This window comes from Syngnathus typhle, unplaced genomic scaffold (genome assembly GCF_033458585.1).
Source record: "Syngnathus typhle isolate RoL2023-S1 ecotype Sweden unplaced genomic scaffold, RoL_Styp_1.0 HiC_scaffold_30, whole genome shotgun sequence".
NCBI classification, from domain to species: Eukaryota; Metazoa; Chordata; class Actinopteri; order Syngnathiformes; family Syngnathidae; genus Syngnathus; species Syngnathus typhle.
Window position 1 is genome coordinate 634551 of NW_026871936.1, and position 16392 is coordinate 650942.

At 41.3% G+C, this 16392-nt stretch overlaps 1 long non-coding RNA gene across 1 annotated transcript; it reads left to right on the forward strand.

The window, feature by feature from the left end:
* Positions 1-1350: 1350 nt before the first annotated feature.
* On the forward strand, positions 1351-5447 carry LOC133147115 (uncharacterized). The gene is made up of 5 exons (XR_009711516.1): positions 1351-1417; positions 2454-2471; positions 3399-3416; positions 4187-4208; positions 4704-5447. It is a non-coding gene; the product is annotated as an uncharacterized LOC133147115 (long non-coding RNA).
* Positions 5448-16392: the final 10945 nt, after the last annotated feature.

The window sequence follows — 16392 nt, forward strand, 5'->3', positions numbered from 1 at the left end:
ACGAATTTTTGTGTTAAGGACCCAAGACCCAGGCGCCTGTATTAGCTTGCTTTGTCAAGATTAAACAATTGGTAAATTCGGTCTGATTGATCTACTGGTCTTCTCTTTGACAGAACGAACTCGCAAAATTGTTAGGTGCGCCAGTGTGTGGATTAGAACATAGCAATTTTTGTGTTAAGTGTTGATCACAATTTGGAGTCAGATCAATAGCTAAAATCCGTATCCTAACAGTATGTATATAAATGTCTTTATTTCATCGGGACTTTTACGGTGGCGCACGGCGACCGGATATGACGTCACATTGTAGTTTTCCCCACCCTCGTGTTTACTTGTAGGCCACAAATCGGCGACCAAATATGACGTCACATTGTAGTTTTATTACGTTACGTTTACTTGGATGCAACAAATATATCTTACACAATGGTTTTCACTATTACGCATACTGTAATATAAATAAATGTTGATGTTTAGTAGACAAACAACGCATCCTATGTTGAAAAATCAATGGACATTTTGAGGTTAAATTGTTGCGTTGGAAAGTGACGTCACCACGCCAAGTCTCGCGTGAGTTATACCCGCTTATCGCGATTGTTGCAGCCCGCGCGCAGTGGTCAGTCACAGACGGCGGTTATCGACAGAGACTGTTGCTGTGATTGTGTGCGTGTTTGCCAAAAAGTAAGTGTAGACATTTAAGTGTTACATTGTTTACTGTTGTGCTGTTTGTCTGCTCCCGGATTGTTTCGTGTGTGCGCCAGTTGGTTGGTGGCTTCGGCGATGCTTTACATAAGAAGTCGTTTATTTGGTTTATTTTCTCAGTGAAGCATTGCAGCTAGCTAGCTAGCATTAGCGAAACGTCCAATAGCAACTACCTTGGTCGAGCTCGGCTCCGGAGTTCAATAGGCGTAAACAGGCGGTTGCTGTGTCGAATTAAATATTTTATATTAAACTTTGATTCTCTCAATAATCACAATAGTATGTATATAAATGTCTTTATTTCATCGGGACTTTTACGGTGGCGCACGGCGACCGGATATGACGTCACATTGTAGTTTTCCCCACCCTCGTGTTTACTTGTAGGCCACAAATCGGCGACCAAATATGACGTCACATTGTAGTTTTATTACGTTGCGTTTACTTGGATGCAACAAATATATCTTACACAATGGTTTTCACTATTACGCATACTGTAATATAAATAAATGTTGATGTTTAGTAGACAAACCACGCATCCTATGTTGAAAAATCAATGGACATTTTGAGGTTAAATTGTTGCGTTGGAAAGTGACGTCACCACGCCAAGTCTCGCGTGAGTTATACCCGCTTATCGCGATTGTTGCAGCCCGCGCGCAGTGGTCAGTCACAGACGGCGGTTATCGACAGAGACTGTTGCTGTGATTGTGTGCGTGTTTGCCAAAAAGTAAGTGTAGACATTTAAGTGTTACATTGTTTACTGTTGTGCTGTTTGTCTGCTCCCGGATTGTTTCGTGTGTGCGCCAGTTGGTTGGTGGCTTCGGCGATGCTTTACATAAGAAGTCGTTTATTTGGTTTATTTTCTCAGTGAAGCATTGCCGCTAGCTAGCTAGCATTAGCGAAACGTCCAATAGCAACTACCTTGGTCGAGCTCGGCTCCGGAGTTCAATAGGCGTAAATAGGCGGTTGCTGTGTCGAATTAGATATTTTATATTAAACTTTGATTCTTTCAATAATCACAATAGTATGTATATAAATGTCTTTATTTCATCGGGACTTTAACGGTGGCGCACGGCGACCGGATATGACGTCACATTGTAGTTTTCCCCACCCTCGTGTTTACTTGTAGGCCACAAATCGGCGACCAAATATGACGTCACATTGTAGTTTTATTACGTTGCGTTTACTTGGATGCAACAAATATATCTTACACAATGGTTTTCACTATTACGCATACTGTAATATAAATAAATGTTGATGTTTAGTAGACAAACAACGCATCCTATGTTGAAAAATCAAAGTACATTTTGTGGTTAAATTGTTGGAAAGTGACGTCACCACGCCAAGTCTCGCGTGAGTTATATCCGCTTATTGCGATTGTTGCAGCCCGCGCGCAGTGGTCAGTCACAGACGGCGGTTATCGACAGAGATTGTTGCTGTGTGTCACTTCCAGTTTATTTGGGGTCATTTGGGGTAATTTCTTTATGGCAGAAATGCATGGCGTCTTTCTCCCTGCTGTCCCTGTGGAAGTTTGAACATTTTCTCCAAACATAAGAAGATTCACGTTTTTATGCTGTATTCTATCTTATTTTTCATTGGTTGAGTTTGTGTGCAAGACATATTTAAAATTCCCACACCAAAATATTTGTTTGTATTTAAAAATAATATACTTTTAAAAATTTTACATTTGATGGAAATGTATGTTCAAGTACAGTACAGTAACTGATTTTTTTCTCTCTCTCTCTCTCTCCCTCTCTATGCAGGTGAATTGCTTTGATCAGGTAAGGTGTGGATTATAATTATTTAATTTCACTAATGGCATCAGACGCTTTCAGACCGATTTATAGTTTTTGCGGCAACAAAATTCTTTCTTCATGCTCATGATTTTTAAAGGATTTTGAAAATACTAGACTAAAGAGAAAGTAGGTTTTGGTGTTACATAGAAAGGGCTCTGAAAAAATACTGTCACAAAGATTCGAGTTTTTTTTGTGGGAGAGATTTGGCATACATTACAAAGTTTGTTGTGGTGGTGCTTGACACATTGTCCAAACTGTTACTTCCCAATTTGAACACTAGGTGTCATCCAAGTGACATTAAAAAGCTGATGTGGTGCTGTGTAAACAATAAAAGAAAAAAAGACATATAAAATCGATTATCGAAATTACTGCAAGTCAAACTTGTTTGTCAACATTATAATTTCATACATCAACCCCTCACATTTTGAAACATTAAACGGCCGTTGAATACCTGCCGAGCTGGACTGCAATTGACTGATTTTCTGAATCCAAATGTGTTTCGTTTAAGTGGTAACGTTTATAAAGTCAATACACCTATGGTCGCCATTTTAATTTCTCTACGGCAGAAAGGCATGGCGTCTTTAATATAATATGTTTGAATTACACAATATTTCATGAAAATTGGCTGATCATGTGAGGAGCATCCCTGGTTCTGACCATTTTGCAGATGTGTTAAAAGTGTGTTGTGGGTTCTGTGGAAGTTTGAACATTTTCTCCAAACATAAGAAGATTCACGTTTGTATGCTGTATTGTATCTTATTTTTGATCGGTAGAGTTTGTGTGCAAGAAATATTTAAAATTCCCAAACCAAAATATTTGTTTGTATTTAAAAATGTTTTTAAAAAATTTACATTTGATGGAAATGTATGCTCAAGTACAGTAACTGATTTCTCTCTCTTCCTCTCTCTGCAGTTGAATTGCTTTGATCAGGTAAGGTGTGGCTTATGATTATTTAATTTCACTAACTCATTTTCAGACAGATTTATAGTTTTTGCGGCAACAAAATAATTCTTTCTTCATGCTCTTGATTTTTACTGGATTTTGAAAATACAAGACTAAAGGGCATTGGAAAGTAGGTTTTGGTGTTAAAACAATTGGTAGCTTGTTCAATTTTCAATGACTTTTATGAGGCAGTCTTTTTACTTCTGCTATCATTACAAAGGATATATAGATACGTTCTAGTTATTTGTCTTTGAGATGCTGATTAAAGCCCAAAGCAGCACTGCATAGACACACTGCGTAGTGTGTTTGCATGCTATCTATCACCACTAATAATGCATCACGTGGTGTAATACATTTGCTGTATTCCGACGAAAGGATGTTAATGCATGTTTTATGTGTTTGTGATACCATTGGTTGAATATGTGTCATATTCAAACGCTAATATTAAGGTCACCTTTTGGGTTTTCTAACAAATTGTGACTCTTCTGTCGTGTTGTGTGCAAATAGCGACTATTCCTCATTTTTTGTATCATTGGTCTGTATGGTGGCAGGAGCATCCCCAGTTGTGACCACTGTGTGGATGTGTTTGAAGTGAATCATATTCAAATGATTATGTTCTGTTCTTGCTTAATTTTGTTTAAGTAGATTGTGTGCTAGAAATATTTAAGATATCAATATATGTGTATATTTTAAATAGTCCTGCAACATTTTGTATGTTCAAGTACAATAACTGATTCTCTTTTTGTCTCTGTTTGCAGAGTTCATTCGCTTTGACCAAAGGTGAAGTGCCGATCATATCTAGCCAGCTATCCATGCTTCCACCCATTATTAAATAAAAGTTTCATAGTGATGTTTAACTGTAAAAAATGCTGTTTGTTCTTTGTACAACATACAATTAGATGCAGAGATCCTGTCACCTGTTTGTAAATGCGTTTATACATTTAATGTACAAATGCTCTTGTTAGGAATATTACAATCTTTTAGCATTTACTGTTGTGCATTTTATCATTCATTTTATGTGGCCACATAATAAACATGTTTTTCTGCAAAGAATTGCTAACCGAATTTCACATTTTATTAAAAATTGTCATGCAAATTTAATTTAAGTCAATTTCTAGTATACGGCGGTTCAGCAGTGACAGTAAAAATAAGGTTGCAGTGCCACCATTTTTAAAGCTGACGTGAATTACAAGAGAAGTAGAAAGATGGTACCGTTGTAACAAATATTTAAACACTGTGGTTGACTTTTATGCTTTTTGTACCCCTTCTCCCCAGGCTGCCGACTGAGTCCCAACCCACCCCAACCCACCCCAACCCTCTTTGTCGCTGCTCCACCTTTTGTCTCTGACTTCTTTCACTCACTGTCCATCTTGTGGTGTTGATAAGACAATCTGATGTGTGGATAAGACAATCTGATGTGTGGATAAGACAATCTGACTTGTGGATAAGACAATCTGACTTGTGGATAAGACAAAAACCCTTTTTGGGCTGTGCATTGAAATATATCCCCTTGCATCGGGGCCTGACTGTTGAGACTTTATTACCTGTTGTGTGGAATCCAATTGAGAAAAGTGCAAGACACGAGCCATGCCACGCAAAAGCAAGAAGGCGCAAGCTGCCAAGGTAAGCTGGCAACAGCGTAAAAACAACACAGACTCTGGAAGTGCAGATAAACCAACAACTGCCAAAGAATTGATGGCCATTGGACCTGAAAACTCTATGGAGGTAATGATGTCCACATCTCATGATCCTGTAACATGTGTTTTGGCATCCTACAGTCAAAATCATCCAAAGTATGCTGATTCCAGAAACAGTCAGTGTGCTGCAAACTCTGCTACATTTCTAGCTTTCCTGCAGGAGATAGAGAATGTGACCAGTGCTCACCTGGACCTTGTTCTCGATCGAGGCAATGAGTTCTATGTGGCTACTGTGGCTGTGCTGAAAGCAGAAGGACGGTACGAACATCATCACTTGGCAACCGATGAAATCCCATCCATTGTGAATGGCTTGCACAAACAGCACGTGTTAATAAAGTATCAGTCAATGTATGGTCTTTTCAATTCCTCTATTGCTGATGTGGCATTTATGATGCTCTGTGACGGACTTCAGTGCCTGGTGTCAGAGGTAAATTATGCTCTTTTGGTTATGAATTCATTGTTTATTGCTGTTTTCCGAAACCACCAAGGCAGATATGGCTATTTTGATCCACACGCCAGAGAACGTGATGGGCTCCCTCCGCCCTCCGGTGCACCGCGTGGTACAGCTGTCATGATGCTTTTTACATGTTTGAACGATCTGATAGATAAGCTCATACAGGTTTTCACTCTGGCTGGGGCCGCTCCCACTACTCAATATGAATTGATGCCGGTAAGGTTTCAACCTGTTGACAATGCAAGTGACCGTGAAATGGCGATTGATGCAGAATCATCTCTTATGACAACACACAATGATTTGTTAAGCACGTCTGCTGCTGAGATGACACAGCGTATGGTGACGGGTGAGCCCAAACCATGTGCGAGCAAACCCGAGTCCATTGAAGGGGTACATGACAACGGTGAGGTGGTATGTACACAGCAAAAACAAACACGAGATGTGTTGAAAATTGCAAAATCTAAAAGGAAAACATTTAAAAGACGAACTCAAGCCCAAGAAAAGATACTTGATAATGCTATGGCGAGACTCACAAAACAAGAAAAAAGGCGAATAAACGCAAACATGAAAAGTAAGGAAAGATACTGCCAAACTCCAGAGATTAGACAACGTAAGAAGTCTTACATCGTGACTCGCTACCAGCAAGACTCTGATTTCCGTGTAAAACAAAAGTCGTTCGCAGTCGACCGCTATCGCAAACATGACACAATTAAGATGAAACAGCGCGCCTACATCAGTCAGAGGTACAGTCACGATGATACATTTCGGACCAAAAAGTGTTCCTTCATCAAGGAGAGGTATGGTAATGATGGTGAATTTCGGCGCAAACAGCGCTTTTTCATCAAGCAGAGATATGGTAATGATGATGAATTTAGGTGCAAACAGCGCTTTTATATCAAGCAGAGATATGCACATGACGATGAATTTAGGCGCAAACAGCGCTTTTATATCAAGCAGAGATATGCACATGACGATGAATTTAGGCGCAAACAGCGCTTTAATATCAAGCGGAGATATGCACATGACGATGAATTTAGGCGCAAACAGCTCTTTTATATCAAGCAGAGATATGCACATGACGATGAATTTAGGCGCAAACAGCGCTTTAATATCAAGCGGAGATATGCACATGACGATGAATTTAGGCGCAAACAGCGCTTTTATATCAAGCAGAGATATGCACATGACGATGAATTTAGGCGCAAACAGCGCTTTTATATCAAGCAGAGATATGCACATGACGATGAATTTAGGTGCAAACAGCAGTCCTTTATCAAGCAGCGATATGTTCATGACGATCAATTTAGGCGCAAACAGCGTTCCTACATCAAAGAACGTTACGCACATGACCCTGCCTTCAGAGCCAAGCAGAAGGAAAACATGAGTTTGCGCTGGAAAGCCAATCATGATTCATCTACGAGGACAACTGCAATGAAACTGCTACAAAAATACAAAGTAATCAACAGATTATGCAAAGAGAGAAACGACCATGCAATCATGAAAGCTGTTGCGCTATTCAAAGCTCTGGTAAAAAATGGACCGACTTTTGTTTGCACAGTTTGCCACAGAGCATTATTTCCCAATCAAGTACGCCAGCTGACCAAATATAAGAAAAACAAGGACGTTGTTGCAAGTTGTCTCACACGAAGGTTTGTTCATATTTGTAATCGTGAATGTAACACATGCTGCAAAGTACCGGATGAGAGAAAAATGGAGTGGATATGTCACACCTGCCATGCACATCTCAAAGATGGTAAAATGCCAGCACTTGCTGTAAGTAACAATCTCCAACTTGCAGACATTCCCACTGAACTGTGTGATCTGAATATTCTGGAAAGACATCTTGTTTCAAAATGCATTTCATTTGCCAAAATTGTGCCTCTGCCAAAGGGTCAACAACGAGCCATTCGTGGGAATGTTGTGTGTGTACCATCTGAAGTGGAAGAAACGGTCAATGTCTTGCCCAGACTAAGAAGTAGGTCTCAGGTGTTGAGAGTGAAACTGAAGAGACGACTTTGTTACAAAGGGCATCAGATATTTCAAACTGTCACTTGGTCCAAGCTAATGAGTGCCCTGATAAAACTGAAACAAATTCATCCGCAGTACAGAAACATCACCATCCGCGACGATGCTGACCTTTGTGACCCGACGCTCACTGATGATGAGAGCAGCTCTGATGAAGACGAAATGAACGAAAGTGACTACAATGAGGAAGACCTCGAGGCAATCCACACATTTGAGAGGGATGCTCTCTGTGAATTGAACAGTGACTCACAGAACGATGCACGTGGTAATGTGCAGCAACAACAGTGTGCTGAAAATGTGGACGAAGGTGATGCACCAAACGGTGGGGTTATCCTGGAGTCATGTCTCCAACCAAATGATGTGTCAGAGGAAATTATGAGTTTTACTCAAGGCATTTACTGTGTGGCTCCTGCAGAAAGAAATAACCCCGTAAGCTTTTTCAGGACTCCCAAACTTGAGGCCATGGCATTTCCAGTTCAGTTTCCAACCGGAAAAAACACCCTTGATGAAGAGAGACAAGTAAAAGTCACACCAAGCAAATATTTCAAAACACGTCTGTGTTGTGTGGATGAACGTTTTGCTCGTGATACAAACTATTTGTTTTTTGCTCAGTTTGTGATTGAAATTTACCTGGCAACATCAAGCATGAGAATCCAGCTACGCAAAGGTAAACCTTTTACCAGGGATGGTCGGAGGATAAACAATGCTATGCTGCAGGACAAACGTGAAGTTGAAAAGCTGGTGCACAGCAAAGATGCAGTCCGTTTCATGACGCCCCTGAGAGGCACGCCAGCCTATTGGGAAAGAACCACCAAAGATCTTTTTGCAATGATCCGACAGCTGGGTACACCCACATTCTTTTGCACATTTTCTGCTGCCGAAATGCGTTGGGAAGAGGTCATCACTGCCATTAAAGCGCAACAAGGTGAGGTGGTGGATTTTGCTGAACTTGACTGGGCCACCAAGTGTGAAATTCTACGCAGCAATCCAGTGACGACAATGCGCATGTTTGACAAACGTGTGGAAGCTCTGTTCAGAGATTTGATCCTCTCTCCGGCACGACCGATTGGTGAAGTCGTCGACTACTTTTACCGATTGGAGTTTCAGCACAGAGGAAGTCCTCACATTCATTGCCTCATATGGGTTAAAGATGCCCCTGTATTTGAGGAAGCCTCAGAAGGAGCCATCTGCGATTTTGTGTCCCGCTACATCTCGGCTCAGCTGCCGGACCCAGAAAAGGAACCCGAGTTGTATAAAAAAGTCACAGAAGTTCAGATGCACAGCAAAGGTCACACCAAAACGTGCGTCAAACACCAAGGTGCAAACTGCCGATTTGGTTTTCCCAGACCACCGTGCGAAACCACAATGATCATCACACCTGTAGCCTGTGAAAATCAAGATCAACACAAGGAGAAGCAGGTGGTGGCAAATGACAAGCTTGTTCGTGTGCAGCGTTTGCTGAATGAACCCGAAACCTCATCCCTGACTTTGCCGCAGCTTTTGGCTAAATGCGAGCTCACTGACGCCGAGTACGTGGAATGTTTGTACATGACCGCCTCAAAGAGTTCTGTTGTGCTCAAGCGAGATCCAAAAGACTGCTGGGTGAACAACTACAACCGCCATTTGCTTCTTGCCTGGGATGCCAACTTGGACATCCAGTACATTCTGAATGCCTTTTCGTGCATCTCGTACATCTGCAGCTACATCAGCAAAGCTGAACACGGTCTGAGTCAATACCTGAAGTCTGTTATTGAAAACTCACGCAATGAAAATGTCAATGAGAGCGATGAAATGAAACAAATCATGCAAGCGTACTCAAAGAAAAGAGAAGTGAGTGCTCAGGAGTGTGTCGCACGCGCGTGCTCCTTGCATATGAAACAGTCCTCTCGCAGTGTGGTATTTGTACAAACGAGTGACAATCCGCTGAAAATGAGTTATCCTCTCTCGCTCCTTGAGGGCAAAACGCAGGAGTCTCATGAAGTGTGGATGACTGGCCTGCCAGACAAATATAAAAGCAGACCCCAAACGAAGGACTTTGAAGTGATGTGCTTGGCCGATTTTGCATCAACATGCAGAATTGTTTATGGAAAACAGGTAAAAGGCAAAAATGTTTTGCCTCTGCTGAACGACATGGGCTTTGTCCAGAAAAGAAAAGAAAAAGCTGCGGTCATCAAATACTGCAAATTCTCTGAACAAAAGAATCCAGAGGAATATTACTGCTCCTTGCTCAAGCTGTACCTGCCTCATCGTGCTAATTGCCAGTTAAAATCTGAACGCTGTCCCTCATATCAGTTGTTTCATGATCATGCCTGTGTACAGTTACCATATAACGACTCTGTGGAGCGTGTGTGCGAAATTGTCAACAGGAACAGAGAAAGGTATGAGAAGCACAGTAAAGACATTGACGATGCCATCCAAGAGGTGGAGGAGAGCGGGCTCGTCATAAACGAATGGTGCCACCTGGCTCCTGAGAGCGAGTTGCAAAGACTCGAATGCATTGAGGAAAACAACGCAAGAGATGAACCAAATGACAACGTGGAGGACAATGTCCCGGACTATAACGTAAGGTCAGAAACGTCTGAAATTTCCATTGCGACAGAAGCTGCTGCCATCGATCCCGCAGTGTTACGTGACATGTATCGGAACCTGAACCAAAAGCAAGCGTCTGTTTTCTACAAGGTCAGAGATTGGTGCATAAAACGTGTGTGTAGCTCAAAGCCCATCGAGCAGTTCTTCTACCACATCAACGGTGGCGCCGGGACCGGCAAATCGCATCTCATTAAGTGTATCTACACCGAGGCTACCAAAATACTGCAAAGACTACCACGACTGGCTGAGGAGGCCGACATTTCCAAACAGACGGTCGTTCTCGCAGCCTTCACTGGCACGGCGGCATTCAACATTTCTGGGACAACTTTGCATTGTCTGCTCAAACTGCCGAGAAGTCTCAAACCCCCGTACCACGGCCTGGGCAATAAACTGGACGAAGTCAGAGCCGAGCTGTCGATGGCCCAAATACTCATCATCGACGAGATTTCCATGGTGTCCAAAGACCTCTTTGCCTACGTGAATGCCAGGTTGATACAAATCAAAGGCATCAATTTACCTTTTGGTGGCATGTCTGTTCTTGCTGTTGGAGATTTCTTTCAGCTCCCTCCCGTGAGACAGTCCAAACCGCTATGCGTGTACGATCCCACTCGGCTGGACCACTGGCGTGACAACTTCAAAAAGATCACGCTCACCGCCATCATGAGGCAGAAAGACGATGTTGCCTTTGCCGAACTGCTGAACCGACTCCGGGTGAAAGAAAAGTCTGATGAACTTTCGGAACTGGACAGAGCTCTTCTTGCTACGAGGTACACTTCTCCAGAAATGTGTCCAAGTCATATTCTGCATGTTTTTGCCACCAATAAACAGGTAGATGGCCATAACTCTGCGATGCTGGATCTGCTTCATAAGGACATTGTACAAATTGATGCAGATGACTACAAGAAGGACAAACAAACCGGCAGAATGGCGAGGCAAACTTTCCCTGTGCAAGGCGCTAAGAGCGAGCTCCCGGACTCGATCAGAGTTGCCCTCGGTGCTCGTGTTATGCTCACGCGTAATTTTGATGTTCAAGCAGGTCTGTGCAACGGGACGTTTGGAAAAATTGTGGAATTGGTCAACTATCCGAATGAAGCCCGCGTAAAGAAAGTTGGGTTGGAACTTGATCATGTGAGTAACACAGCGCGTGCCGCTAACCGTGTGTACATTGACAGACAGGAGGAGAAGCTGAAAAAGCCTGGAGTGACGCGCCGACAGTTTCCCATCAAGCTTGCTTTTGCCTGCACGATCCACAAGGTACAAGGCATGACAACATCAGAGGCTGCTGTTTCGCTGAAAGGCGTTTTCGAACACGGCATGGGGTACGTAGCTCTGAGTAGAGTGACCTCGCTCAGCGGTCTGCATATTCTGCATATGGACGAGAGAAGACTTCATGCAAATCCAGAAATCACTGCTGCTCTTGCTGAGATGGCAGAGGATTCTTTGGAGAGCGTCATGCCACTCCTTCACGTGATGCCGTCGGTAGATCGAGCAAATCACCTGGTTGTCGTCCATCATAACACCGAAGGGCTGTCTTGTCATGTGCAGGACATCAGGTGCCACCACGAGCTGCACTTTGCTGATGTTTTGTGCTTCACAGAGACACACCTTCAAGGATCTGTGGCTGATGGACGTGCCTGCTTGGAAGGCTTCACAATGTTTCACAGGAACCGAAGAGATTCTTACACAAACTGTCCTGACTTGGCAACAAAACTTGGTGGCGGCGTAGGTATTTGTGTCAAAAGTCACATTGCAGCCCAGGAAAAGAAATACATACAGGGTGTGACCGACATTGAATTTGTTGTGGTGAAACTTGAAGCTCCCCTCAATGTGTTGATTGCTGCCGTTTACAGGCCTCCAGGCAACAGTCTGCGCACTTTTCTGCCAAGCTTGGGAAATCTCTTGCGGTACCTTGAAGTAATGGACCATCATCAGATCTTGGTATGTGGAGATTTTAATGAAGATATGCTATCTGCCTCATTCAAGCCCATTCTCGATTTGTTTCGCTCAACAGGTTACACGCAACTCATAACCACTGCTACCACTGACAAAAACACATTGCTTGACTTAATGTTTGTCTCTCGACCTCAGTGTGCTCTTCATTCAGGTGTCTTGCAAACGTACTACAGCTATCACAATCCTGTTTTCTGTGTTTTGGCCACTGAAAGGTAAGTCACAGCTAAATCATGTGGTTCAGCATTTGCAAAAAGGATGGAAATCAGAACGTGAACGTTGTCGTAAGTGTATAATATTAGTGGTGGGATGTGGTGGGTGATTTGTTGCCTTTAGGTGAGATGGGATCTGGGGCGAAGGTTGCTCAAAATGACAAATGAAAGAAACCTGCAGATAGGACCTCATGTCTATGGTGGGAAGATAGTCCTATAGGTTGAGATGGAATAGTGGTTGGGGGTCGGTGAGGAATCACGTTGAGTTAAGGGAAGGCAAAGACTTTTTAAAATTTCAAAAAGCCTTCCCTTAACTCAACTTTTTAATTTTTAAAAAGCCTTCCCTTAACTCAACTTTTTATTTTTAAAAAGCCTTCCCTTAACTTAACGTTTTAATTTTTAAAAATGTTACTTTTATTTTTTTTAAATTTTAACTTTTAAAACTTTTAACTTTTTAACTTTTTAACTTTTTAAATTAACTTATGGTTGAGAGGAGACTTTTTAACTTTTTAAACCTTTATTTTACAATCAGATTTTAACCTTTTAAACCTTTATCTTACAATTAAATTTTAACCTTTTAAAACTTTATTTTACAATCAAATTTTAACCTTTTAAACCTTTATTTTACAATCAAATTTTAACCTTTTAAACCTTTATTTTACAATCTAATTTTAAAGATGAGTTAAGGGAAGGCCTTTTACATTTTAATTTTTTAATTGTTTTGAACTTTTATTTTGAATTTTTTTGAATGTCATAATCACCAGGCGAGAACAGAAAACAGATGAGGTAAGTTGCTCGTCATGAAACATGTTTTTTCCTCTCTTTCTAAAGACAGTAAATGCTGCTATTCACTCTTTTGTATTTTAACAGTTTTTATCTGGCGAAAGCAGTTCATCCCAGAATGGAGGCCAGAGGTAGGCATGACATATCACCTTATTGTAATGTAATTATAACATTGTAACATGTTGTAATTTATAGTTAAGCTTGTGTAAGCCCTCTGTATAATCATACATTTTCAATCAATTTAGCTGGATTGTCCTTTTTTCTCTACAAAGACCTTGAGCATGCAAAAACATTCATCATGGACCAATGACTCCCAAGCAGACTCAAGGCACGCCACCCCTACAACATGGCAGCACAAGAGATGCTCAATTCCATCCCTGAAGACATCTCCAGAGATGCCTGGCTGGTGGCAGCTTGGAAGCTGGAGTGGGAGGCAGCTGGCCCCTCCCTCATGCACCGTTATGTCTGGGAACCAGGAGACGGCGCCATAGGAGGAGACGAACTACCTCGCCAGCAGTGGACCACACTGAACCGCTTAAGAACTGGTGTTGGGCGCTTCAACATGTCTAGTGGGGACTGGCGGACAGTGCAGCATGCGAGTGCGGCGCTCCCGGGCAGACAGCCGACCACATCATCAACACCTGCCCCCTTTATAGACCACCCTCAGAGACCGGCCTCTTCGACCTGGGACCAGAGATGCTGGTGTGGCTCCACGACACCAAGTTGGAGCTTTGATGATACACGAGAGAGAGAGAGAGAGAGAGAGAGAGAGAGAGAGAGAGAGAGAGAGAGAGAGAGAGAGAGAGAGAGAGAGAGAGAGAGAGAGATGGTGGCAAGAAGCAGGACTTCTTATTCCTCTGTAAGTAGCCAATTATTATTGACTATTGTCACAAAACACTCTCTTTAATTTTGAATGTCTTTTTCAACTCGTGTCCTCAACCACCTCTATGTCTTTTCTTCTTCAGTTTTTTATGTTGCGTGTGGCTCCACATGTCTAGACCACCTTGGCCACCTTGGTACTCAGCCTTGATGAGACCTGGCCTGTCTCGCCAAAAAAATGACCGAAATTTTAAGAAGATCCATGGGACCAGTGTTATTCTCCTTTTCTATTGACTCCAAGCAACACGTAAGTAATTGTCATTCCAAATTGAATGTGTTCATATCATTCACTCAAGATGGACACAAGTTGTACATATGCTTGATGTATGACTGTATTGTAATGTGATTTTTAAATATGAATTAATTATGATGTTATATTATAGCACAGGGAGAGCCAAGCCTTTCAAAAAAAACCTGTACAAGGGAGGCCAGCATCATGAAACACAAACTCGCAAACCAGCATGGTAACACACAGGACTTCTTCTGATTCTTCTGTGAGTAACCAACAAGGAACATTTTCATGAAGCATTTTCCTCCTTTTCCTCAACACCTCTTTCATGTTTTTTTTAGTATGTTCTTGGGTCTTGCCTGTGGTTTTACACGCATCCAGAAATGCTGACAAAGAACAGCTTGGCCTTTAACAGTCGGAAGCCTCTGATTTTACTCTACTAAGCCTCAGATACAGTCTGTTTTCTGTTCTCATTTATTTATTTATTTATTTATTTTTTCATTTATTTATTTATTTATTTATTATATATTTGCCTCACATTATGTTTGCATTATCTTTTGTATAACAGCGTCTACAATCATGTTCCACTTAAACTCTTAAAAAACAACACTGAAATTAACATAACATCCATCCATCCATTTTCTGAACCGCTTAGTCCCCACGGGGTCGCGGGTGTGCACTTCAGTCTTCAATCGGCCTACCAAGCATGTATTTGGGATGTGGGAGGAAACTGGAGTGCCCGGAGAAAACCCACGCACCCCGGGGAGAAGATGCAAACTCCACACATGGAGGGCTGGAGGTGGAATCGAACCCGCACCCTCCTAACTGTGAGCAGGACGTGCTACCCAGTGCCCCTTCACATAACATTCAAAATACAAAATAGCATCCCCATGCACAAGCATGACTTCCTTTATGGCATATTTTTGCCCCACTGCCGTCTTTGATTCAGCTGGAAAAAGAATCATACTGCATTTTTGTCCTAAAAAGCACACTTTTTCTTTTCTTGCGTTTGGTTCATTATGTTTAGTGTGTCAAATGTTTACACGAAAATTTGAACACATTTAAGTCTTAATTCATTATTGTTTATCATCACTGTGTTTATTATTTATTTAATCAGTAAAACATTTGATATGTTTTCTGTTTTTGTTTGTTCTTGTTCTTTGTTTGTTGTCGTTTATCATTTTTATGTTTATTAATTATTATTTTTGTTATTTCTTGAGAGTTTCTAAAAGTTATCTACATTATTTCTAGCATTACATGTTTGATTCAGCAAAAAACCATCAACATTGTATTCAGTCCGAAAATATTTAAACATAAGTTTGAACTCATTCAAGTCTTTGTTCGTTGTCGTTAATCATTTTTATGTTTATTATCTATTGAATCAGTAAAATACTTGATATGTTTTTATTTGTATGTCTTCAGCGTTTCTGAAAGTTATCATTACTTCTTTGATTCGATTAAAAAAAACTGTATTTCGTCCCAAAAAGCACAATTTTTTTTCTTCTCGTGTGTGATTTATTATATTTTGTTTCCAATATTTAAACATGAATTTGAACACTTTCGAGTCAAGCCCAATTTATCATACTTTTTCAGAGTTTCTGAAGGTTATTTATATTATTTCTTGTATTACTTCTTTGATTAAAAAAAAAAAAAAAAACTATTTCGTCCCAAAATCAGGACTTTCCGGGTTAACGTAATAAATCGGTGAGCGATTGGCTAAGGCAGCGCCCAATTACGTGAGCGGTTGTCTAAGGCAGCGCCCAATTATGTGAGCGGTTGCTAAGGCAGCGTTATGGTAGCCAATCAGGGCCGGTAATCTGTAAACAATTGCGTTTCTGTGTTACAGTGGAAATTATTACTCGCCACTTTAAACTTTGTGAAAATTAATTAAGTATTCCAATATCCTCACATTTCATTTACTAGACATTTGCGTCTACATACCTTTTCTAAATTTTAGAAAAGTCGCGTACACGCAGATTTGCGCTGCTAGATAAGAGTCAACATTCAGCAACTTACAAAATACACAAATCAGACATTTATTCGTTTAAGAATACTAATTCATTATGTTCATATGCCCATGTATTTCACCACGTAGTAATTCCCAATTTATATTTGGTGAACGACATCTGGCCGCAGAGAATGACAT